Source organism: Podarcis vaucheri, assembly GCF_965113315.1.
Source record: "Podarcis vaucheri genome assembly, chromosome: 7".
Lineage (NCBI taxonomy): Eukaryota > Metazoa > Chordata > Lepidosauria > Squamata > Lacertidae > Podarcis > Podarcis vaucheri.
In genome coordinates this window covers 14,264,749-14,289,498 of record NC_138765.1, presented here as the reverse complement: position 1 = coordinate 14,289,498, position 24,750 = coordinate 14,264,749, and the positions used below count along the sequence as shown (strand labels likewise).

At 46.7% G+C, this 24,750-nt stretch overlaps 1 protein-coding gene across 11 annotated transcripts in view; it reads right to left on the bottom strand.

Annotated features, from left to right (window-relative positions):
* LOC309537745 (phospholipase A2 inhibitor gamma subunit B-like) overlaps nucleotides 1–24,750 on the bottom strand; it is a 64,960-nt gene that overhangs the window by 10,017 nt on the left and 30,193 nt on the right. For 7 of the 11 annotated variants that reach the window (XR_014221978.1, XR_014221979.1, XR_014221984.1 and 4 more), the window contains 2 exons: nucleotides 21,379–21,510; nucleotides 20,618–21,037 (listed from right to left, as the gene is read on the bottom strand). The exons of 1 other annotated variant lie outside the window; for it this stretch is intronic. The gene's annotated coding sequence lies outside the window, so the exon portion shown is untranslated. Of the gene's footprint in view, nucleotides 1–61; nucleotides 242–20,617; nucleotides 21,038–21,378; nucleotides 21,511–23,018; nucleotides 23,248–24,750 lie in introns of those variants that run through there. 3 more of the 11 variants (XR_014221991.1, XR_014221992.1, XR_014221993.1) reach the window with 3 other exon arrangements.

Sequence of the window (24,750 nt, the reverse complement as noted above, 5' to 3'; positions counted from 1 at the left end):
CAGCCCGGTTGTGGGTTCCCTCAGTGAGGGAGCTATAGTGGCAGCACATGGTGGCACCCACTTGAAAAAATGTGCCCAGGGCAATGCCCCCCCCCCGCTACATCACTGCCTACTTGGCAGCAGCTGCTTTGGAGACAGAGAGAAGATGACTTTGAATCTTGCTTCAAAGGGCTGGGTTCAGGTCATTTAATTCTGGTTGGTCAAGGAAACAGCAGACCCCGATAGGCTTATGTTTCTTATCAGTTGGTATTTAACTGTCAGTGAGGAATTATCATACATGGCAGTTGGGAATATCAGTTGAGGAGGGAGGCGTGAGGCAAAGGCCAGAGAATATTCACAGAAAGCATGTTAACAGTAATCGGCTGCCCTGTCTAAAGTCCATAGCTGACAAATTACGCACTCTATTAAGTTACAGAGGAAGGGCCCTAACTCACTAGTAGATCATTTGCATTGGATGCCTAAGGTCCCAGATTCAATGACTAACATCTCCAGGTATGGATGGGGGAAATTACCAATAGACAGTAGACACCTCATGCCAATTGGTTTAGACAATATAAAGATGGACCAAGGGTTTGAGTCTGCAGGAGGTAGCTTCCGCTTCCTGTCTTCATGTGAGCAGGTATTATATCACCGAAACAATGTAATGTATAAACCCTCTTTCATTTCAAGGAAGAACATATGTGAGGCTTGAATTAAATACATTACTATTTGCATAGATTAGTGCTATCGCACTCCCAGTTATGTCACTTTCTTGGCACTCTCTAAATGTTATGGAATGTGACTCTAAACAACAAAACTCTTGCACACATGCACAAAGAAAATACAGAGGTGTGTTACAGCACTATGTTGTATGCAAGCAAATAACAAGGTGTCACCATGCTCTCACTTACTCCTGCAGCCCCATTTGGGAGAAAACTTGGAGTACACTAAAGCAATCACTTTTTCAAAGGTTTGAAGCCAGCACCACAACACTCCTCTGATTGCCCTTCATCTTTGTGTTTTGTCTCAAAGGGCAGTGGCATCCCATACCCTTTCTGGGTCTCTCCCAGGACTCAGAAGAGTGTGCTGGTCACCTACATCTCTAATCCTAAACTCACAGTAGGTTCTAGTCATGTGTGGATTCTAAAACCCCGACATTGGAATACATGTACACATAAGCAGTCAAATTAAGAAACCTACTAGGAATTAAGGTAACAGGGAAACATGAGGAAAGTCAAAGCAGAATACAAAATTAACCCAAGCACTGTGGTTCTAAACTAAACTAATCTTAACCAAAGCACATCACTTGTTATTCAGGTTTACTCACAAAGAATCATCAATTTTTAGAAGATTCCATCTTGGAACCACAGTGCTGGAAAGGCAACTGGATCCCCTCCTGTTGGAAGGGGAACAAACTGCAAGAAGCAGCTCAGTTTTTTAAAGACCCACTCCTCTCTTATGGGAACAGAGAAGCCTTGGCTATTTCTGATCAAGTTTCTCTGGTCCCTCAAATAGGCCCTTTAAGTAAGGTAAAGGTAAAGGTACCCCTGCCCGAACGGGCCAGTCTTGACAGACTCTGGGGTTTGTGCGCCCATCTCACATCTATAGGCCGGGGGCCAGCGCTGTCCGGAGACACTTCCGGGTCACGTGGCCAGCGTGACAAAGCTGCATCTGGCGAGCCAGCGCAGCACACGGAACGCCATTTACCTTCCCGCTGGTAAGCGGTACCTATTTATCTACTTGCACCGGGGGTGCTTTCGAACTGCTAGGTTGGCAGGCGCTGGGACCGAACGACGGGAGCGCACCCCGCCGCGGGGATTCGAACCGCTGACCTTTCGATCGGCAAGCCCTAGGCACTGAGGCTTTTACCCACAGCGCCACCCGCGCCCCTTGAGAAAATCCTCTTTAAGTATCCTCTTTGCTAAGAAGAGGCTTGACTCAGAATTGATGTGCAGCTCAGGCTCTTTCTTCACAGCATGTTTCCTGGCTGAATTTCCTGGGCCCCAGAAAGAGAAATCTTCCAGATGTACCCAAATCCCTTGAAGAAAGCAAGCCCATTATATGTCAACAGACTCTACAGGGTCTTCTGGGGAGAATCACAGGCCTGGTTCACATATACACTCACCTCAATTCATCTCCAGTTCTTTGGCTGTCCAGCACTTAATGACTCACCTGAATGCATGACAGGTCATCCCTAGATACTTCAGGGACCAAATGGTGGACCTACACACCCAATTTTAATTAAACAGAAAAGACATACTCACCTAAAAAGCCCTCGAAATAATGTTTAAAGCAAAAGCCGTTGTCAATTTCACAAAAAAGCTTGAAATGTTTGCCACAGAATAGATTTGCCACTTCTGTGAGGAGAAATGAGGAAACATTCAGTGGCACCACAAAGTTGCTCATTCCATGATAAACAGCATCCTACATTCACGGTTAGAAATATGACCATCAGCTCAACCTTTGTTGGATATAATCCAACAAACGAAATAGGAGCAGCTTTCTTTCTTTTTTAATATAATATTTATTAAAGATTTTAAACAGTGTATAAAAAATCATCATACATAAAGACAGAAGAAAAATAAACCAAAAAAGAAAAAAGAAAACATTCAAAATACAGCAAAGTTAACACACAAACGAAAACATTAAAAAAAATTATTCACTTTCATAAACCAGATTTCCATAACCCTCTTTCTTCGACTCCCTCACATCTCCCTTTTCTGTGTTCCCCTTTAAAAAATCTCATTCAGCAGTGCTTCACCTTCTTTCAAAGCTTATTTAAAATTGTGCATCTCAGTTTTTATGCCTCATATTTTGCCCTTTGTAATCATGTATTCAAATATTTAAGCCTTGACATAAAATTGTTCAGATTTCACCTTTGTTCTTATAATTCAGTTATTTTCATAATCATTTCCACTGGTTCACTAATGCCATGTTACCTTTATGTCCTGCATCATTCTAACATTCATACAAGTTACAATGCTTTTGTAAATAGTCCTTAAATTTTTTCCAGTCCTCTTCCACCGTCTCTTCTCCCAGGTCTCGGATTCTGCCAGTCATTTCTGATAGTTCCATATAGTCTATCAGTTGCGTCTGCCATTCTTCCAGAGTGGGCAAATCTTGTGTCTTCCAATATTTTGCGATGAGTATTCTTGCTGCTGTTACTGCGTACATAAAAAAGGTCCTATCCTTCTTTAAAACCATTTGGCCAACAATGCCCAACAAAAAGGCCTCTGGTTTCTTAGGGGAAGGTATATTTAAATACCTTTTTGAGTTCATTATATATCATTTCCCAGAAAGCCTTAATCTTGGGGCACGTCCACCAAAGATGAAAGAATGTTCCCTCATTTTCTTTACACTTCCAACACTTATTGTCTGACAGATGGTATATTTTTGCAAGCTTGACTGGGGTCATGTACCACCTGTATATCATTTTCATAATATTTTCTTTCAAGGCATTACATGCCGTAAACTTCACACCAGTGGTCCATAACTTCTCCAAGTCAGCAAACATAATAGAAATAGGAGCAGCTTTCATCAACTCAGGATCCACTTGTAATAGTGGATCATGTGGGATGAAAGCATCCAAATTGCTAAATAATGCTCACAAGGTCTGTAGAACTCTGTAATGTCATATGTTTGAGACAGTTATGTCAGGTGGTACAGCAGCGGCCCTTATTAACCATCTTCTGTATGAGAGCAGCAGAAGTGGTGTACTGCTATCAGCCTCAGTTTGTCTCTAACAGTATTTATGTTAGAAACAATCATCTATATAAGATGTATTAACAACATTTTCCTACATTGTGCATATTAATCTGAACGTGCAAGCACACAAAGTAAAAGTTATTTCTTATTTAAAGTGTCTTGTTCAGCTTATAGAGGAGGGAAGAGGAACTCATTAAAGGGTCAGATGACCCTTTATCATACAGCAATCTTATTGGTTTTCAGGATCCACAAGCAGTGGTGGGTTGGAAGATGCATGTACACATATACACACCTTCCCCCCATTTCTCACACACAAACATACCCACTCACTGTGACAGACAGATAAATAGCTTTATGGTGATTCATGCATCCCCACACCAAAGCAATGGCATCTCCTTCCCCCATTGCAGCACATTCTACCTTACCCTTCCCTGTTGCCCAGATAATTGACTGTGTGATTCCCCCTTCATCCCTGCACCAGTCAAATGGGCATTAAGTTGTACAGTGCAATTTCAGAAGTCAGAGTATGAGGGCAATGGGGAGAAAGGTACACCAGAAAAGGCTTCCCCATCCACCTTCATCACAATCGAATGTGTGCTCATCTGCCCTGCCAAACACCTGCTTGGCCAACTGAGCGAAGCACAGTTACCGAAACAGGACAAGGGGTATGTGACATAGACAACCGATTGCAGCTGACATGAGGTCCATAAGCAATGAAATGCTCACTTATGCTGGAAGTAATGGGGAGGTGGCCCAGTCTCATGAGAAGTGTAACAAGCCCAAACAGAGCAACCACATCAGCACAGGAAGCACTAACAGGCAGTGCCATTGCTGGGAGGGAAGACTAGCCAAGTTCTTTGCCCTTGGTGAAGCCTCCAGAGGCTCCATTGCAGCTCGCAGCCTCTGTGTGTATGTGTGTGCAAATGCATGTGGGGTGTGTGTGCAAAACTGGGTGTTTGACCTGGGTGAAATAAAGCCTAGTTTCGCCCCTGCTACCAGAGATTCCTTTCTATTTTGATACCCAGATGCTCTTGCATATTTTTTTCCCCTTCAATGAACCTATCTCAGTCTCTCTAGCTTGGTCCACCCCACATCCCCTCCCAGGTAGTGAAAAGAAGAATCTAGGATTTCAGCTTCCGACTCACCTGGGAGAAACAGGGCCAGGAGAAGGCAGGTACTGAGGAAAGCCTTCATAGCGCTGAAGAGATCAAAAGCTTAGGAAGACTCAGAACAAGCCAGCAGGTGATTTGTGGAGGAAGAGGCTGATGTGGGGGAATTTGTAGGACAAAGCGGGGAGGCCTGGGAGTAGAGGTGGGAAAACTGGTCCAGTGAGGGGCGGGAAATGATGAAATTAGAAATTGCATAGAATGTTTTCTTGGTACACAAATTTCAGTGCTGAAATTAATAAAATGTGTTTTTTAGAATGGCATGATCTTCTGCCAACTGCCTCTTCAATTCCATGTCATTAGCAGGGTTAAGAAACAACAATCGATCTCCTTTGTATGTAATTTTACCAAATGACCTTCCAGTTCTTCTCCACCCCAATTTCCCCACAATGTCTGAGGAAAGTCTCTAGAGTCAGCCAACTTGGCACGTTCAATTTTGTAATATACAATCATTTTACAGAATGTATCCTGCAAAACAAAACAGCTGAATTTTTTAACCCCACAAATCAAAAGGTGCTCGAGAATGTTTTAAACAAATTAGAAACTTGGAGCAGGGAAACAACAGCAGAACCCCTCCCCCGGCCGCCGCCGCCAAGCCCTGCCCAAAGAGTTCATTCACATGAGTCTGGTCCCACCTCATAGGTCAGCTGGTAATGGCCTTACAAAGGGAACAGACCCTGCAGTCCTCACCACAGTCAAAGGTCCAGGCCTCACTGGAGCAGGAGTCTTTATAGCTGGAGTGCAAGGGCCTGGGCCCTGCCCTGTAGGCCAGATGGTGAAGGCCTTGCGAGGGGCAGGCCCTTCAGTCCTCACCACAGCCGATGGTAAGTGACCAGTCAGGTGACAGTCAAGTGAGATGCAGAAGGCTTTACACAGTCAACCATTTTGTTTCAGACATAACATGAAGAGAACAAACAATATGGTTTTGTAGTAAATTCCCTCCATTTTGGTCTGGAACTGAACCGGTGGTACACAGCTTGAATTGTTCCAAGAGAGGCTAGTGCTTCAGGCATGCATTCAGCGGCATCATTTGCACATCACTTGAGTGTTTGACAACCGCAAGCTGAAGCACTGTTTATGTATTTTTGCTTGTGCGCTGCTGTATTTTCCAGCCATATTTGCCCATTATCATAGGCTTGAGTTCTATTCCTCACAGAAAGGAATAGTATCTTTCATTGGGACTTCATTGCTGCCTCTCTGGATTGGCTGGGAGAAGTAGGCAGGAGCGTATTGGCAGAAGAGGAAGCAGACGGAAGTTCCATGGTATTTTATGTAGTATTACACAAAAATGTAAATCCTAATCTTCACACAATATATGCAAGCATTTTCTATATAATAATAATAATAATTTATTATTTATACCCAGCCACTCTAATCTTCACACAATATATGCAAACATTTTCCGATGTCCAGGTAAATTTCTGGCTCCACTCCTTTGGCTCCCAGTTTCCTGTTTGACCCCAAGCACAGATATGAGGATGGATGGCGGCTAATGGATTGAAGTTGAATCCTGACAAGACAGAAGTACTGTTTTGGGGGGACAGGGGGTGGGCTGGTGTGGAGGACTCCCTGGTCCTGAATAGGGTAACTGTGCCCCTGAAGGACCAGGTGCGTAGCCTGGGAGTCATTCTGGACTCACAGCTGTCCATGGAGGCGGAGGTCAATTCTGTATCCAGGGCAGCTGTCTACCAACTCCACCTGGTACGCAGGCTGAGACCTTACCTGCCCGCTGACTGTCTGGCCAGAGTGGTGCATGCTCTAGTTATCTCCCGCTTGGACTACTGCAATGCGCTCTACGTGGGGCTACCTTTGAAGGTGACTCGGAAACTACAGCTAATCCAGAATGCGGCAGCTAGACTGGTGACTGGGGGCGGCCGCCGAGACCACATAACACCGGTCTTGAAAGACCTACATTGGCTTCCAGTACGTTTCCGAGCACAATTCAAAGTGCTGGTGTTGACCTTTAAAGCCCTAAACGGCTTCGGCCCAGTATACCTGAAGGAGCGTCTCCACCCCCATCGTTCTGCCCGGACACTGAGGTCCAGCGCCGAGGGCCTTCTGGCGGTTCCCTCATTGCGAGAAGCGAAGCTACAGGGAACCAGGCAGAGGGCCTTTTCGGTGGTGGTGCCCGCCCTGTGGAATGCCCTCCCATCGGATGTCAAGGTGATGGACAACTACCTGACATTCAGAAGACATCTTAAGGCGGCCCTATTCAGGGAAGCTTTTAATGTATGATATTTTAGTGTTTTTTGGTTTCTGTGGAAGCCGCCCAGAGTGGCTGGGGAAACCCAGCCAGATGGGCGGGGTACAAATAATAAATTATTATTATTATTATTATTATTATTATTATTATTATTATTATTATTATGTACCACCTGCAATCCCGTCCCCTGGGCCCTTTGGAGAGGCATGCAGGGGCTGATTTGGCCCCCATGGCAGATGTTCTTCAACCCTGAAATAGATTACAAAAGGGCTCCATATCTTCTCTGTCTTTTGGCTTCCCTTTTTCAGCCGAAAGAGCAGACTTGTGATTTTAGACCAAATTGTCAAACCACATTTCTTCAACAAGTACATTATAAATCCACTCCTCTTCAGAAGGTAAATTGGCTGAGCAGCATTTTGAAGCAATTAAGATTTTGGCTGATGTTAGATTTCCCATGAATTTCAACTGACAGAGCTTAAATGAACCTGCTGAACGAGGCCCTGCTCTCACAATGGCCAAACAGATGCCTATGCAAAGCCTGAAAGCAAGACTTGACAGCAACACCACTTTCCCCACTTCTGATTGTTTGTATATTGTTTAATTCGATCAATGTTTAATTTTATCAATATTTAATTGTTGTTCATGCTTTTTATCTTTGATTTTTATGGTTAATATTTTTGTTTGTAAACCGTCTTGAGGCCCATCAGGGGGAAAGACAATAAAGAAACATATTGTTATGAGGTTTTTTTAGGGCGTGTGAGGGGGTTCTAAGATGTATTCCCTGGATCCAGTAAGTGTTAAAGGTTAGTCAACCCTTCTAATTTGTGGAAACCATCTTCGTGAAGAGCTGATGGGGTATTAAGGGGCTCTGTGCAAGACAGAAAATGGGTGGGGCCCCCTCCATCAAGAAACAAAGCCAGAGGTGAGAGCAGAGTTTTGCGGTGATGCGAGCCAGATGTTAAAGAAGAAGAAGAAGAAGAGTTTGGATTTGATATCCCGCCTTTCACTCCCCTTCAGGAGTCTCAAAGCGGCTAACAATCTCCTTTCCCTTCCTCCCCCACAACAAACACTCTGTGAGGTGAGTGGGGCTGAGAGACTTCACAGAAGTGTGACTGGCCCAAGGTCACCCAGCAGCTGCATGTGGAGGAGCGGAGACGCGAACCCGGTTACCCAGATTACGTGACTACCGCTCTTAACCACTATACCACACTGGCTCTCAGCAAGGTGGGAGAAGACAGAGAGATAAAGCAATTTTGATGTCTATCACGGTGTCCCATTGTGTCAGAAGGGGAAAGCTGTCTGCAGACAAATGCCAGCTTCCTTGTCCTGAAGCGAAATGAGCGCTGCACCCCATAGTCACCTTTGACTAAACTTAACCATCCAGGGGTCCTTTCCCTCTTACCTTTTACCTGTGTCAGAGACAAAGGCATGATGATTATGGACTGCATGTTTTCCTAGGACTCCTAGGACTTTAAGGCACATGGTTGAAATCCATTGCTGGAACACCTATCGCCCCCTCACAATAAGTTTCATACCACTGACAGTGAAATCTGGCAAAATTGCTTGAGGTTCCAGAAACCTTATCCAATTTTTGTGCTCAGCTTTGAAATCTTGCGTAACCTGTGGGGACTCATTTCCCCAGGGTGGTGAAACTGAGGCTGGCACAGATTAGGAGGGACATGTCCTTGGAGTTCTTGGGAGTGGAAAGAGATTTAATTTGCTTTCAGCACTGTGCTTCAAATTCTGGTATAGTGCAATTAGAATTCTAGCAGTTCACTGTGCTGAACCTGTTGTTCCTGGGTGCTGCCAAAGTGCTCCTTGTCGTGGCCTATACTTTCCTCCAACTAAGCCTCTTCATGCTTCCCTGTTTGGCCCACTGCTGTTCCTGACTCTTCAGCTATTACAGGGTTTTAAATAAAAATTACAGGGTTTTACAAGTTACACTCAACCAGCTCTTAAAACGGTAAAGTATGGAAGGCCTAGTGGGGGGCTGGCGGTGCTGGTGTCAACCTCTCTTAATGTATCAATTCAACAGTGTCCCTCGTTGACCACCCCTAATTTTTTAGTGTTGTCCCTTTCTGATAGTCTCCTGAGAAATACTTATTGCATCTGTGTGTATATACCTCCAGTAAAGTCTTGTGGGGAACTGAGATCATATTGGGATAAACTTGACCAATTACTCGAAAGTATAGACTTTCTGTCACCTAACCCTCGGTTTGTCTTGGGATGTGACTTCAATGCCCGGATCGGCCTTGTTTCCCCACAAAATACAATATTATCTGGTCTAAACTTGGAGGACGAACCTGAAATCTGTCAGAGGGCAGCAATGGACACCACCTCCAATCGCGCTGGGAAACATCTTTGTGAACTTATAATAAAGCATAACCTTTTGTTATGCAATGGGCACGGTCAAGGGGATCAAGAGGGTTATTTTACTTTTATCTCCCCCAGAGGATTTACTAGCACCATAGATTATATCCTAACATCTAATAATGTGCCAGTTAACCGAGATACCTTCAGGATAATTCCCAGAGCTGAAAGTGACCACTTTCCACTTAATAATAATAATAATAATAATAATAATAAATTTTATTTATATCCCGCCCTCCCCAGCCAAAGCCGGGCTCAGGGCGGCTAACAACAATAAAACAGTACAAAAGTACAACATAAACAACATTCTAAAATCATTCATTATAAAAATTAATTAATTCAAGCCACTAGCAACCATTGGGCCAGAAGATTGCCGAGGGAGTGAGTCAGGCTGTGCCCTGGCCAAAGGCCTGGTGGAACAGCTCTGTCTTGCAGGCCCTGCGGAAGGATGTCAAGTCCCGCAGGGCCCTGGTCTCTTGTGACAGAGTGTTCCACCAGATCGGAGCCACAGCCGAAAAAGCCCTGGCTCTAGTTGAGGCCAGCCTAACTTCTCTGTGGCCTGGGACCTTCAAGATGTTTTTATTTGAAGACCGTAGGTTTCTCTGTGGGGCATACCAGGAGAGGCGGTCCCGTAGGTACGAGGGTCCTAGGCCATATAGGGCTTTAAAGGTTACAACCAGCACCTTAAACCTGATCCTGTACTCCACCGGGAGCCAGTGCAGCTGGTATAGCACCGGGTGAATGTGATCTCGCAGCGTTATCTATGTGATCTCGCAGCGTTATCTATGACATCATTCTTTTCTCCTGCCTTTCCTAAATTATTGAATGAAACAGAATATCTGATACTTGGAAATAGAAGGTTAAAATGGAATGCACAGGTCCAAGAAAAAATGATTCAGATCCTGGATTCCCATGAATCTGCTTTATTAAAGGGGAAAATGTTGTTAGAAACAGGAAATGTAATTGGACTTTATGAGAACATAATTAACCGAATGAGCCCACTGATGACCACAGCTAGAGTGATAAAAAACAAAAAGTTTAAGAGACAGACTTGGTTTGATAAGGAATGTCAGAATAGCAAAAAATGCCTAGCTAGGGTACTTAGAAAACTGAAGTTAAAACAGGATAAGCACAATCTTGCTCTATAAGCTGAGGTAGCCCAGTTACGAAACAACTATAAATTATTACTTAAAAGCAAGAAACAAATATATTATTGTCAGGAGCTCAGGAGCAGAGGCACAGGGGAGAGAGGAAATGGAGAGTGAAGGGGAAGAATCTGAGGGCAGCGGAGGGGAGAATGACAGTGACCCAAGAGATTCCATGAGCCTCTCCAGCGAATCAGAAGATTCCCAGAAGGGGGCGCCGATGGTCAGGGCAAGGGGGGTCCCAGGGGGGACGCACCAGAAGCAAGGGGCCAGCGGGGACTCCCAAAGCAGCAGCGGGAGATCAGGACCAGCTTCCCCACCAGAGCGTAGCGGGAGGGAAGAGCCCCATGTGTCAGGGCCAGCGTCTCCTCCAGCAGGGAGAGAAGATGAGTCAGGGCTGACCACGCCTCTATCGGAGAGCGGGGGAACGGAGGGGAGGTGAGATCCAGCTAGCCTCCCCGAAGGGGGAAGCAGTGACAGGAGCAGTGTAACGGTCAGGAGGAAGGTGACCGGCTGGGCGCGCGTGCCAAGTTCGAATGTACAGGCGCGCGGGACAGCAGAAAACCCGGATTGGGAACCAGGTCCCAAAGCCCGCCGGAGGCAGGGGGAAGACTCAGGGGATTCAGCGTCAGAAGAGTCTAGGAAGGGGAAGACCCCAGCGGACAGGCGGACCCAGAGGAGGAAAGAGCAAAGGAAGAGGTGGAGCAAGGCTAGAGTCTTAAACTGGTGTCTGGGGGGAGGAGACTCAGACGGAGCTTCGGCGGTCTAGAGTTTGAGACGTAGAGCTGCGCGCCGAGGCTGTGAAAGCGAAACTGAGCTTCAATAAAGACTGTTTTATATAACAACGAACTGGCGTTGGTCCTTTGTGAGCTGGGACCTAGGGCAGCTCTGACAGTAAGCTCCGTCTCATAAATTCAACCCTCGCAGCGTGAGTTGGCGCAGTGAGGGGCAAAACTTGGTGTTTTCCGAGCTCACGAAGATAGGCAAAGATGACTACAGAGGAGAAGGTGAAAGAGCTGCAAGAAGCAGTCACGATGCTTTACGCAGAAGTAGCAGCATCCAGAAAGAGAGAGGAAGACGCAGTAGCGCTCTGCCAGGATCTGCAGGCCAGGTGGGAACGTTTGGGCAAAGAGGGGCTGCCAGGAACCAAGCCGGAGGGAGTTGGCCTCGGGAAGAGGGGTGGCAGCATCGTAGCCCACTTCAACGGGAACCTGCAGCAGTATCCTAACTTCAGAGCAGACATAGTTTTCGCGCTCAATTTGCTTCGGAAAGACTTTAGAGACGAAGAGGAGAAAGTGGGCTTCATAATAACTCACCTGCATGGGAAAGCTAAATCGTGGCTGCGCAATTTATGGCGCGAAAATGATCCCGCCCTCCAAGATTCAAAAGCATTTATCAAGGCTATGGACGATTGCTTTAAATCAATGGTAGATGTGGATGTGGCCAGGAGGGAAATGCATGGGCTGAAGCAGGGCAAAGCCACTGTGAGACAATATCACTCCCGCTTTTTTGCGTTAGTAAATGTGCTGGGCTGGGAGAAGGACTCCGCTGCCGTCAGGGATCTGTTCTGGGAGGGACTAAATGGGGCCGTGAAAGATGAGCTGGCGAGGGGGGAGAGACCTAACAGCACCACAGAAGTTGTGCAGAGAGCGCTGGTGATAGGGGTGCGCCTGGAAGAATGCCCTTGGAGCAGGAATGAGGGAAGTATGGGGCGCACACCAGCCAGAACAACTCCCTTCCTACCCAGAGAGACAGGGTGCGCGCAATCCATGCCTCCACTGGGGAGGGGAGAAGAGCCAATGGAGATAGGTGGTGCTAGGGCTCAGACAGCGACCGGAGCCCAAACACCAGGAGCAGTCAAGGCGAAGGCTCCTAGAGGGAACAGGAAGTGCTATATCTGCGACAGTGCACAGCACATGGCCAAAGAGTGTCCCCAGAGGATCCAGAGGCACACTGCAGCCTCAGCAACAGTAAGGGGAGAAGTTCAGCAGGGGGAACAGATACAGGGAAACGACGAAGCCTGGCTGGAGGCAGAGGCACTGGGGCCCAGCCAGGCGAGTCAGTGAAGCAGTCCCCAGAGATTTTACAGCCCACAGACCCCCTCCCACCCAAACCAGTGGTGCAACTCACCGCATCGCTCCAGCTGCCCAATGGACTCACCCTGGAAGTTCCTATTACCATTGACTCTGGCAGTAATGCAGACTTTGTAGGAGTGGACTTCATCAGGCAACATTGCATAGCGCTCTTACCAGCCACGATGTCCCTAAACGTAGTCACGGTCGATGGCAGAGAGCTACTGGGAGGACAGGTGGTACAGCAAACACCCCCTATGGTAATGCAAATTGGAAATCACCGCGAAGTCATCAGCTTCAACGTCACCCACCTGTTGGACACGCCCATAGTGTTGGGCATGAGTTGGCTGGATAGGCACAGCCCGGCTTTAGCATGGTACCAGCGTCAATTGACCTTCTGCTCCTCCTACTGCGCGGAACACTGCATCCGGACCAGCCAGGAAGAGGAGGGGCGACGCCGGGGGCGACGCTGCCAACTGGAAAACTGTATTCCATGTCTGAAGACGAACTGCAAGAACTCAGGGAGTTCATAGAGCACAACTTGAAGCGGGGATTCATCCAAGAATCCAAAGCAGTGGGGGGCAGTCCCGTGTTTTTCGTGAAGAAGAAAGACACGCCCCAACGGAGGCTGGTAGTTGATTACAGAAACATAAATTCCAGGACAAAGCCCACAGCATTCCCCATGCCCAAGATCGACGACCTGCTCGCGACGGTGAGGAAGGGATGAATCTTCACCAAGTTGGATTTACGAGGGGCGTACAACCTTATACGCATGCGGGAGGGCGATGAGTGGAAGACGGCCATGTTTACGCCTTTAGGCACCTATGAATATCGAGTTATGCCGTTTGGTCTCCAAAATGGCTCCCATTGTTTCCAAGCATTTATGCACCACGTGTTAGCGGGACTCCTCTACAAGAAGTGCGTCTGCTTCCTAGACGACATCCTGATCTTCTCGGAATCGCAGGAGGCTCATGAGGGAGACGTCAAGGAGGTCCTGCAGAGACTACGGGAGCACAGACTTTACGCCAAACTGGAGAAGTGCCAGTTCGACATGACGGAGGTGGATTTCCTGGGCTACAAGCTGTCCGACAAGGGACTCGCCATGGACAGCGCCAAGGTCCGCTCAGTGTTGGACTGGAAGAGCCCGCGCAATTGGAAGTCCAGAAGTTCGTCGGATTCGCCAACTTTTATCGCAAGTTCATCAAGGGGTTCGCGATGGAGACGGCGGCCATCACGGACACCCTCAGCTCCAAGAAGAAGAAGTTCACCTGGACGGACCAGGCGGAGCAGTCCTTTCGGAGACTCAAGCGTCTCTTCGCATCCGAAGAACAGCTGCTGCACGTAAACCCCAGCAAACCAATGAGGGTTGAAACGGACGCCTCGGACAGAGCGGTGGGGGCGGTCCTGTTGCAGCAAGATCCGCAAGGGAACTGGAGGCCATGCGCATTCTACTCCAGGAAACTCAGCAAGTCGGAACAGAACTACACCATCTGGGACAGGGAGTTGCTGGCCATTCATGCAGCCTTCAAGGCGTGGTGGCACTTCCTCATCGGAGCCAGACACACAGTGCAGGTCCGCACGGACCATAAGAACCTGGAGTACTGGCGCACGGCGCGGTTCCTGAACCAGAGACACATCCGCTGGGCGGAGTTCTTTGTGGATTTCGACTTCCGGATAGAATACATCCCGGGAGACAACAACGTCATGGCGGATGCACTATCCAGGAAGCCGCAGTATCTCGAGGAAGCGGCACCGGTGGCGGCCAAACACATTTTCGCATCGAAAGCATGGGCGTGCGCTTCAGCCACCGTGGACCTGGACGCGGTGCGTCGCGCGCTGCAGACGGACTCGTCCGCACAATCCAAGATGGAGGAGGTGCAAAGAGGCACAGCAAAGGACGAAGAGTTCCAGATACGCGACGGACTGCTCATCCGCAAAGGGGCTCTCTACGTGCCGGGAGACGACCTCCGCGCAAAAGTCCTGCAGCAGTTACACGACGCGCCCAGCGCTGGGCACTTTGGCAAGGACAAGACGGCAGAATTAGTAGCCAGAGACTTTTGGTGGCCCAAGATGAGGGGAGAAGTCGCAGATTACGTCGCTCGGTGTGACACATGCCAAAGGGCCAAACCAGTACACAGGGCGCCGGCGGGACTGCTGGAACCGCTACAGACGCCACTCGAACCGTGGGAGAAAGTGGCCCTGGACTTTGTCACAGATCTGCCCAGCTCGCGAGGCAAAACAGCGGTACTCGTGGTCGTAGATCTGTTCACCAAGATGGCGCACTTCATTCCTTGCGTGAAGGTGGCCACAGCGGAACAGACCGCCAAGCTGTTCATAGACCACGTGTTCAGAGTTCACGGCTTACCGCGGTCCATCCTGTCCGACCGCGGTCGCCAATTCATCTCAAGCTTCTGGCAGAAGCTGCTGGGCATCCTGAACATCAAGATCAACTTAGCGTTGGCACGACACCCGCAGACCAACGGACAAGTGGAGAGGGTCAACGCCATCATGCAGCAGTATCTGCGATGCTACGCGAACCAACAGCCCTCGACCTGGGTGGACTACTTACCGCTGGCCGAGTTTGCCTACAACAACACGAAGCACGCGTCTACAGGGGTGACGCCGTTCTTCGCCAACAATGGGCGGCATCCCAGAACCTTCCCAGGATTAGAGACGAAGGGGGAGGGGGAGCCACAGGGAGCAGAGCACTTGGCAGCAGAGTTACAGCAGGTCCACGAGCAACTCCGAAGGCACTTGGAACTAGCAAAACATGCCTACAAAATGCAGGCAGACAGGCACAGGAGAGTCGGGGAAGACATCTAGGTGGGGGACTGGGTCTGGTTAGCAGCCCAGGCAGTGCCGGCCAGAACGTTAGCTAAGAAGAAGCTTAGACACAAGCAGCTAGGGCCTTACCAAGTCGAGGCACGAATCAATCCAGTGGTCTACCAGTTGACGCTCCCGGAGGGCTCCAGAATGCACCCGTTATTTCATAGGTCAGTGCTTACACCCTACAAGGAACCCCACAGGTTTCAGGCGCCAAGGGACGCACCAGACCCACACAGCAAATCGCCAACAGGGGAGGGGTCACCGAGGGCGGCGCCACTCAATGAGGTCACGGAGATTTTAGACTTGAGATGGGGGGAAGAGGGAGTTGAATATCTCCTCGCCAGGGAAGGTACCCCGGCCAGCGCCAACAGGTGGGTACCGTACTATGCCGTGGAGGAGCACTACCTCAAAGACGAGTTCCATGCACTCTTCCCACACAGACCTATGCCGGCAGATTTTTTCGACGAATGGCTTTTCACACCCACGCTTTCAGCCAGCACGTTCCAGGGGTTCTCATCAGCTGAGGAAACGGCGCCAGAAACAAGATCCCCAGAGGGATCACTCTCGGGGTTTGGCACAGACCGCTCTTACTGGTGGGACAATCAACCGGAGGTGGGGTGGAGCAGGGAACTGCCGAGGGGACTCTTACACGCAACATCACCCGAGTAGACAGGGGACGGGAAGGACATGGACGTGTTGGGGGAGGATCCTGGATTCGAGCACAACTGCAGAGAGATGGAAGCAGAGGAGATCGACGTCGACGAGCCCATTACGGGCTGGCCGGATCCAGCTGGCCGGCTGCAGACCAGGGGGAAGGAACGGTATCCCACACTCACCCCCACAGCACTGGAGCACCCGGAACCCACACCTGAAGAGGGGGAGGGGGGAAGGGGGGCTTCGAGGGGGGGATGGATGTCAGGGGCTCAGGAGCAGAGCCACAGGGGAGAGAGGGAATGGAGAGCGAAGGGGAAGAATCTGAGGGCAGCGGAGGGGAGAATGACAGTGACCCAAGAGATTCCATGAGCCTCTCCAGCGAATCAGAAGATTCCCAGAAGGGGGCGCCGATGGTCAGGGCAAGGGGGGTCCCAGGGGGGACGCACCAGAAGCAAGGGGCCAGCGGGGACTCCCAAAGCAGCAGCGGGAGATCAGGACCAGCTTCCCCACCAGAGCGTAGCGGGGGGGGGAAGAGCCCCATGTGTCAGGGCCAGCGTCTCCTCCAGCAGGGAGAGAAGATGAGTCAGGGCTGACCACGCCTCTATCGGAGAGCGGGGGAACGGAGGGGAGGTGAGATCCAGCTAGCCTCCCCGAAGGGGGAAGCAGTGACAGGAGCAGTGCAACGGTCAGGAGGAAGGTGACCGGCTGGGCGCGCGTGCCAAGTTCGAATGTACAGGCGCGCGGGACAGCAGAAAACCCGGATTGGGAACCAGGTCCTAAAGCCCGCCGGAGGCAGGGGGAAGACTCAGGGGACTCAGCGTCAGAAGAGTCTAGGAAGGGGAAGACCCCAGCGGACAGGCGGACCCAGAGGAGGAAAGAGCAAAGGAAGAGGTGGAGCAAGGCTAGAGTCTTAAACTGGTGTCTGGGGGGAGGAGACTCAGACGGAGCTTCGGCGGTCTAGAGTTTGAGACGTAGAGCTGCGCGCCGCGGCTGTGAAAGCGAAACTGAGCTTCAATAAAGACTGTTTTATATAACAACGAACTGGCGTTGATCCTTTGTGAGCTGGGACCTAGGGCAGCTCTGACAATTATGAACAACAGTGGAAAGAATTGGGAGATGCAGCACTTCAAATGGACTCACGGAAATTTTGGCATCTGGTTGCCCAAGGCACAAATGGGTTGGGCTACTCATTAGAAGCATCTGTCCAAGGAAAGGATTAGGTGACATATTTTACAGAAATATATGGCCCCTGTCCTGACCAACCCCCACAAGTTTACTATACTCAGTTATCAGAACTGCCAGAATGGCCAGACGTCACGCCCAATCAGATTAAGAGGCTAATCGCAAGCCAACTAGCTAATAAAGCTCCAGGAGAAGACATGATCCCAATGGAGATCTATAAGATAAGACCTGATTTCTGGTCACCCATTTTTGCAAAATTGTTTTCATAGATTAACAGCTCAGGTCATATACCTGAAGGGTGGAAGTTGAGTATAATTGCCCCAATATATAAAAAGGGCGATAAGAAAAACCCTGCCAATAAGAGACCCATTAGTTTGTTAGATGTAGCCTCCAAACTATATGTCAGGCTCCTTCTTGGGAGACTAGAAGAATGGGCAGATACAAATAAGATGATATCTGAAGTCCAGGCAGGTTTCCAAAGAGGGAAATCCACATTGGACCAGTGCTTTGTGCTGAACTTTCTGCTATGTAAATACATCCATAATTTGAAGCAGAAATTATATGTTGCTTTCATCGATATAAAGTCAGCTTTTGATATGGTCCCAAGACACGCATTGTGGCAAAAATTGGAAAGACTCTTCAGCTTTCTAGAATGATTAAGACACTCGTATCACCTGCCTCCTCTTGGTCCAGCTTCCTCCAGGAAAGAGCCTCGGAAGAATAGACATATTATGGGTATCAAAGTCAACAGTATCTGTTCTAAGAACACTGAAATGCAACTGAGAACTTTATCAGATCATAATCTAATATTTACTATTATGAAAGGCCAACCAAATACCACTTTTAGATGGAAGCTGAATGACAGCTTGTTAGAAAGCTGTCTTCAGTCCACAGAGACCGGTAATAAGCGACCCCTCCATCCTGAGAAGAGCACACTAATCTTCTGGCATCCCATCACAGAAGAAAGAGACAGTCCGTAGTCTACTCACTACTTTATTAAGACTATACACGCAGCTCTTACAAGCATGACTGCTTTCCTGAGCAGCAAACACAAGAGTCTATGACTCGACTCACACTTCAACTCAGAAGTAAAAGTAACTCTCCGGTTACAGGAGAACTAGCAGAGACTTCCTGTCTCACGCCCAGAGACATCACATGATGTCAGCAATGTAGCTGCTCTTCGCAGCTGGTGAGATATAAAAATCCCAACAACCTCTTCCCCCCTTTTCTTCCTAATGTAACACTAATGTCTCAACAAATGAAACGGATCTGTAGAAAATGTAACTTGAAAAAAGAGACATTGTACATACTTTTGTAAACCAAGAAATGTTTAATAAAAAATACATGAAAAAAAGAATGTATTAGGCTTGATTTTTGTGTGTTCTGCATTTGTGAGTCTCTCCCTCCTACATTGCATTCCATGTCTCCTTATCTACCCCTGAAAGTGGTACAAATGGCAGCATGTTTTAGCACAAGACTATGTATCAGCGACCCTAGAAGTTTTCTGAGACCCAGGAAGAGGATTTTATGATGTTCTTCCCTCACTGAATGCTAAGTTGCCAGGGTAATGCTGGACATCCAAAACCTAAAATGGTCAAATGGTCTGGGAGCAGTGAGGCCACTCCAAGGTGATTGGAGGGGTGAAGATACCAGTATGGAGCCATAAATGTGTTATTTCTCCAGACCTCTAACCTTTCCTGATGTATGTGAAGATGTTTTATGACTCTTTGTTGGCTGTTTGAGAACTACTATATAAGCTTTTGTTCTGAGGTGCCTCGGGGCAGACCTTCTCAACTGGCACCTTGAGTTGAGTGAGCTCTGTCCTGTTGCAATAGCTGTACTAAATGCTGGGTCCTTAAATCTGGATGCTAGACTTGAAAATAGTTCCCTTGGTTCTGTGGTCTATTCAAAAGGTGGTTGTTCCTCACCTGGGTAATGAACAAGGTGGTGTAGATGTGAATAGCTATAATAAATGCTGGATCCTTAAATATTGATGCTGGACTTGAGAATTGTTTCCTTGGTTCTGTGGTTTATTCAAAAGGTGGTGGTTCCTCACCTGGGTAACGGACAAGGTAGTGTAGGGGTGCATCATTACCACAACACTGATCCTGGCCTGACTGCACTGGCTACCAAGTAGTTTCTGGGCTCAATTCAAAGTGATGGTTTTGACCTCTAAAGCCTTAAAAAAGGACTGCAACTTTCCATATGAACCCACTCAGATCTTGAGATGATCTTCTGAGGCCCTTCTTCACGTGTCTCATCCTCAAGAGGTCTGGAGCCTGGCAATACAAAAAAGGGCCTTTTCTGCAGTAATTCTCCACTTGTGGAATGCTTGCAAGGGAGGTTTGCTTGCGGTCTTCATTATATGCCTTTAGGCACCAGGTAAAAATGTTCCTCTTTAACCAAGCCTTTGTTTGATTGGCATCCTATGCCCTTTTAAAATGTGTTGGGGGAGTTATTGGGTTGTTTTTGTTTTTTTGTGTATTTTGTGGTTTTATATTCTGTGAACCGCCCTGAGACCTCTGGATATAGGGTGGTAAATAAATTTTAACAACAATTACTTAGAGACCTTCAAGTACCAAGCAACTAACATGTCTAAATAAGAAGGTGATGGTGATGAAGAAGACGAAGATGGTGACGGAGGAGGGACACTATCACAATCACTATCACAAGAAATCTTGTGATACAGTGAAACTGTAATTCGTTAAGGGACAATTTGTAGCACATCCCATGTCATACTTGCCATGTGTTTTAGACCCATCTGTGATAGAGAAGAAATAAATAACTACATCTGCAAAAATTCTCATCAGTTCTCTCCTTTCTGAAATCTAGATGATGTTTACTAACTTATTTTTTGGCCAAATGGGTGATGGAGGAGGGACACTATCAGAATGGCACTCTCCCTGCCCCCTCCATCATGATTCCCAGCATCTGGAAGTCCCAATTTAGATTCTCATTTTTAAAAGAAACAAAGAGAATTATCTAAGCTTCAAGAGGCAATTAGATAACAACATTATACCATTATCCTCCTCATGATGAGGAAGTGAGGAAATCTACAAATTGAGTCATTGTTCATGTTATTACTGTTTCGCAAAGGAAACTGTGAACAGATACCTCAATCCCCTTCCATTGAATTTTATGCTGATTCTCAGGGAAATCTGGAAAATTGGCCTGGGCTTCCAGAAACATAATGCAATTAGTTATTAGGAATTTTATTAACTAATAATTATCCATTTGTTCCTTCTAAAGACTCTGTCCTTCACTGCCACCACTGCTAAATATTGTAAATTTGATAAATTCAGAAACACAGCACAATTTTATTTGCCACACCAGTTTATTTTGATTATGAAGGAAGGAAAAATTAACCTATAAACCATATCATGAGACATAGCTCCCCGCATTTCTCTATGCCCTGCATCCCATTTAGCCTCCACCAAATGCCAGATAAAAGACACAGGAGTCCTGTGAATTCCAGAAACTCTGCAAAGCCACCATCAGAGAGGCAATCTCCACCTCTACCGAGGCTGCAAGTGGTGGGATCCAAAATGATGGAGACATTCTTCTCTCCTAACTATCCTTCATTGTTGAGCTTCTTTCCAGAAGGCAGAGTATCACCGCATCGTGCTTCTGTTATAGTGCCTGAAAGGTAGTCATTGTACGGTGATGTCCTAGCCAACTCACAAAAAGTTGGGGTGGCACAGCCGCTATAAAGCTTATCAGGAACCGAACTGTCATCTGGTAAAGAGAAAGAGGCATGGTCACATGTGTATTTTTTTGTTATTATGCAAGAGAGGCTTAATCCACATTCTGGGATGGGGGGAGAGAGAGAGAGAGAGAGAGAGAGAGAGAGAGAGAGAGAGGCAGGCTCAATATTGCATTCTGGATCATCACTTCATAGGCTCAACTATATACTGCATAATACTGTAATATGTTCAGGGGGAAAAACCCTGCCCTTCCCCACAAAACATGAAATCTTTTTTCTGGCAGGAAGTTGCAAACAGAATAAGAGAGCAACCAACCCACTCTGGCAAACTGTGTTTCTAATCTCCCGCACATTTGTTGGCAGTGATACTTACTGTGAACAAGGACAAACTCAAAGCATCGAGTCTCATCACCACGACATCTAAGATTTCTCAACTTTAGACAATCTTCTGGGCCAGAAGCATGATAGGACGGACACCTTAGCCCATTGAGAAGATATCCTGGCCCTGCCAAAAGCAATCCATACAATAAATACATGGATTCAGCCCATATATCTCCATAAAAAATTCCAAGGCCTTGGTTGTACAATGCTGCCAGAGGGTTGCATTAATCAAGCAGACAATGCAGATCTTGTTATTACCTTGAATACCTAGACTGAGATGCCAGCAGTCAGATTGCAGGACTTCACCTGCTCTGGATGGTGTGTTTTGGAATGGGGAGAGAGAAGCCAGACAGGCTTCAGGTGGTAGGCCACCAATTTGTGAGCCAGGCTCAGCCCTAGTAGGCATATGTTCCAACATTTCTTGAGAGGACATTGGGACATCTCCTGCCCCCACCCTCTCACAAACACATGGATATGGCCGGGAAAACCCAGACGTTTGGCAGCCCTACATTATGTTGTTTGTTACTTTGTTACTATGTTGTAAACTATGCCGTCACCTATTGCTGAAGGGTATACACATAGATATCTACATATAGATATATACATCTATATATCTATTGCTGAAGGGTATACACATAGATATCTACATATAGATATATACATCTTTTAAAATAGTAAATACAGCTTGTTATTATTATTATTATTATTATTATTATTATTATTTGTATTCAATACATTTATATATGTTTTATATACCACAATACAGTCTCAAAGTGGTTTGCCAATTAAAAATGTGTGTGTGTGTGTGTGTGTGTGTGTGTATGAAACTGTGAAACTACAATAAAATAAAAAGCAATTTTACACATAACTACAATGCAATGCAATAAAGCAATCAAATCTCAAAAGAAATAAAAATAAGATATATTTAGATTCAGGGATCCTTTCCCTCTCTTCAGAGACCCTTTTGCCAAGACATCTCCCAACTCACTACACATTACACTGAAATTATGGCCCTACATTCAGACAAATAATAAAATACCTGTTACTCAGTCACTATCACTGATCCCATTCTGTTTCACAAATGCACACAATCTGCCCAGTCACTCCAGCATCTCTTACTCAAGTCACCATCCCCTATCACCTGTCACTCCTTCCACACAACAAAAATGTACTCCAAAAACCGAAGAAAGAAAGAAATGGTTCACTTACTGAACCGTATAAAACAATAATACAAATTGCCACCCATTAGTCACACATATATTCTTGACAACAATTTCGTTACTTCCCAGGTCACAGTCTCCCTTTCCAGACTCTAGTTGGCTAGTAAGGAGCAAGGAAGAAATGTATTGTGTGTCCAGGCGGAGACCCCCCCTCTCCCCTAGGAGACAGGCCCAGAGCAATGAATCATACACGTCAACATTTATTATGATCAAAATGGCCACAACTTTATCCACAGTTTCACATGTAGGAAACTTTGGCTTAGGCATTGGGCATGTATCCCTCTCAGCCCCCCAGCCAGGGAACTGAGGCACAGCAGAGTTAATTGGATCAGAGGGGGCATTGTAAAATGCATCTTTACATAGCCAGCCCCCACTTCTCCACACAATTTTGGGAAGTTCACCGACAACCTACCAGTGTATGGCCAGTGATCCCCTTCACACAAGTCCTGAACCCTGAAAACGCCATCGCAAGGAGGGGTGAGTCACCACCCCCCACCCCTAGAATGATGACTAAAGGTTTCCGTCCAAGGCCTAAAACTGCCAATGTTGTGATAATTCCTACGGGGAAGGTGAAACCTGCGGAGCAGGGACAATTCCTTCCTGGCTCTTCAACAGCAACCATCATAAGACGATAGCAACACCCATAAACCTGGAAGGAAAATGGTTAAACTGCCACAGAAGGAAGAGATCTAAACACTGGTTAAGAAAGTGAAATATTTAGGGGTTAACATGACTGCTAAGAACATGAATTTATTTAAGGATAACTATGAAAAATGTTGGACCGAAGTGAAAAAGGACTTAGAAATATGGTCAAATTTGAAGTTATCACTGTTAGGCCGAATTGCTGCGATAAAAATGAACGTATTGCCAAGGGTGCTGTTTCTGTTTCAAACATTGCAAATTTTGGACAAAATGGACTGTTTCAAGAAGTGGCAGAGAGACATCTCTAGATTTGTCTGGCAGGGCAAGAAGCCTCGAATAAAATTTAATATATTAACAGATGCTAAAGAAAGGGGTGGATTTGCCCTGCCAGACCTTAAACTTTATTATGAATCAGCCGCTTTTTGTTGGCTGAGAGAATGGCTGCTTCTTGAAAACACAGACATTTTGGATTTAGAAGGTTTTAACAATGTATTTGGTTGGCATGCATATTTGTGGTATGATAAGGTTAAAGCACACAAAGCGTTTAAAAACCATATTGTCAGAAAAGCACTGTTTAATGTCTGGATAAGATATAAGGACTTGCTAGAAAATAAAACTCCAAGATGGCTGTCACCAATGGAAGCAAAGGCTCAGAAAAAACTCAATATGGAGGCCAAATGGCCGAAGTATTGGGAAATTCTGGAACAAGAGGGAGACAGATTAAAACTGCAGAGTTTTGAAAAATTAAAAAACAGAGTGCGAGACTGGCTCCATTATTATCAAATAAGGGAGGCATATAATTTGGACAAAAAGCTAGGCTTCCACGTGGAAAAATCAAAATTGGAAACAGAATTGTTAGACCCCAAAGTTAAGAATCTGTCAAGAATGTATAACTTGCTGTTGAAATGGAATACTCAGGATGAAACGGTGAAATCTGCCATGATTAAATGGGCACAAGATGTTGGACATAACATTATGATGGCTGACTGGGAACAGTTATGGACCACAGGTATGAAGTTTACGGCATGTAATGCCTTAAAAGAGAATTTAATGAAAATGATTTACAGGTGGTACATGACACCAGTCAAGCTTGCAAAAATTTACCATTTGCCCGATAATAAATGCTGGAAATGTAATGAGACTGAAGGTACATTTTTTCACCTTTGGTGGACATGCCCAAGGATTAAGAATTTCTGGGAGATGATTTATAATGAAATGAAAAAGGTATTTAAATATACCTTCCTGAAGAAACCAGAGGCCTTTCTCCTGGGCATGGTTGGCCAATTGGTGCCAAAGAAGGATAGAACTTTTATGTATGCCACAACAGCAGCAAGAATACTTATCGCAAAGCATTGGAAGACACAAGAACTACCCACCCGGGAAGAATGGCAGATGAAGCTGATGGACTACATGGAATTGGCGGAAATGACTGGCAGAATCCGAGACCAGGGAGAAGAGTCGGTGGAAGAAGATTGGAAAAAAATTAAAGTATATTTACAGAA